Below are 2,074 nucleotides of genomic sequence, written 5' to 3' on the forward strand. Positions count from 1 at the left end.
GGCAAGAACTCGTAAAAAATAAGCTAATCTGGAGAAGTACCCATGAGCTCTGCTAGCCCCGCTAACACAACGCTGCCACCATCATGCTAGTCAAGCCATGCGGTGCCAGAGAGTCACGCAACATAATAAAAGAACCCGCGTTTATGCTAACTCTAACTCATGATGGGTATAATTGTGTTGGTATCTTGTAGTGCGCCACTATCTCCACGTGCAAAGACTTAGCACGAGCTTACTTTCAATTCCCGCCTTTTAAGAAGAAAAAAAAAGCATGTTGTTAAACGGATAACGGTAGTCAGCTAGGCGCGCGGCACTGTGGTACTTTTTATTCGTAACGCATTAGTTACTTACATTTTGTGATGGGAGCCTTTGGATCACGCAGTAAAAAAGTGTGGAGTAAAAAAAGATAGCAGTGCTGAAAAGCAGGGAGCGCTTGGACCCACACAACCAAGGCAAACGCCTCAACGACGTTGTAGTGCACTCTGAAACTCCGGAAGTTTTTACGTACCCGGGAACGAGAATAGCAACACTGACGCACTCGGACTGCACTAGATGCTTCTAGAGCTTTCACTGAGCTTCCAGGGACCTGCAAGAGAGCAGCCGGTTTGAATAGGTTGTGTCTTCACATTTTCTTTAGTATAATATTTTATTAATTTAACTTATAACACAAAGTAGCACAGATGGTTCCTAATATTTACATTCCAAACAAATCTAAACAGCGGTGCTTCTTTGTTTTTCCGCTGCTTCCTTTAGGGGGCGCCAAAGCTAATGCTATCAGGGGCAGTAATGTAATATGAACCTGCAGGCCCGGAGACCCAACAACGCTCTCAGGATCCTGGCTTTTTTGAGACAGCGTCTCCTACCGACTGGAGGACTAACTGCACCCTCAGGACGATTTCAGCACTTGGTACTTGAGACAGCGCCTCCTTGCTGCTTGGTGCCATTTTTATTGATTTTTTTTCTACAATAAATGTTACTAAAGGTGAAAATGTTACATAATTACCCAATTTACTTTTATCTTTGATTTTTGAGTTTCACTAATGTCCATGGCAGACATAAAATATTGTCCACCTTTGGTTGGAGTCATCTAGACCCCAAAGAGAGCGGAAGGGTTAAAAAGATGAGAGAGGCTTGTAAATGTCATCATAGGTTTATCTCAACTATGAGAAAAGAAAATCAACAATCCAGAAAAATCAGTCTGATTTTTTAAGAATTAATTTGTAAATTACAGTAGAAGTTAAGTATTTGGTCAATCACAGAAGTTCATCTCAATAACGTCTTATATACCCTTTACATCAGTCAGACGTTTTCTGCAAGTTTTCACAGGGTTTTCACAAACTGTTGCTGGTATTTTGGCCCATTCCTCCATGCAGATCTCCTCTAGAGCAGTGATGTTTTGGGGCTGTTGCTGAGCAACACAGACTTTCAACTCCTCCAAAGATTTTCTATGAGGTTGAGATCTGGAGGATCTGGATCTAGGCCACTCCAGAACCTTGAAATGCTTCTTATGAAGCCACTCCTTCATTACCCGGGTGTGTTTGGGATCGTTGTTATGCTGAAAGACCCAGCCACATTTAATCTTCAGTGCTAATGGAAGGAGGTTTTCACTCAAAATCTGACTATGCACGACTCCATTCATTCTTTCTTTTACACAGATCAGACGTCCTGGTCCCTTTGCTGAAAAACAGCCCCAAAGCATGATGTTTACACCCCAATGCTTTATAGTAGGTATGCCATTCTTTCTCCTCCAAACAGTGGAGTTCTTACCCAAAAGTTCTATTTTAGTTTCATCTGACCATAGGACATTCTCCCAATCCTTTTCTGGATCATCCAGATGCTCTCTAGCAAACTTTAGACGGGCCTGTTCATGAACTGGCTTTAGCAAGAGGACACGTCTGGAACTGCAGGATTTGAGTCTCTGGCGGTGTAGTGCGTTACTGATGGTAGCCTTTGTTACTTTGGTCCCAGCTCTCTGCAGGTCATTCACTAGATCCCTCCGTATGGTTCTGGGATATTTGCTCACCGTTTTTAAGATCATTTTGACCCAATTTGGTGAGATCTTGCAGGAAGCCCCAGA

The 2,074-nt window shown here is 42.8% G+C and overlaps 1 long non-coding RNA gene across 1 annotated transcript; it reads left to right on the forward strand.

The window, feature by feature from the left end:
* Nucleotides 1–472: 472 nt before the first annotated feature.
* Nucleotides 473–1,794, forward strand: LOC112140080. Its single transcript, XR_002918111.2, has 3 exons — nucleotides 473–610; nucleotides 751–904; nucleotides 1,653–1,794. It is a non-coding gene; the product is annotated as an uncharacterized LOC112140080 (long non-coding RNA).
* The last annotated feature ends 280 nt before the right edge of the window (nucleotides 1,795–2,074 follow it).

Source organism: Oryzias melastigma, unplaced genomic scaffold (assembly GCF_002922805.2).
Source record: "Oryzias melastigma strain HK-1 unplaced genomic scaffold, ASM292280v2 sc03674, whole genome shotgun sequence".
NCBI classification, from domain to species: Eukaryota; Metazoa; Chordata; class Actinopteri; order Beloniformes; family Adrianichthyidae; genus Oryzias; species Oryzias melastigma.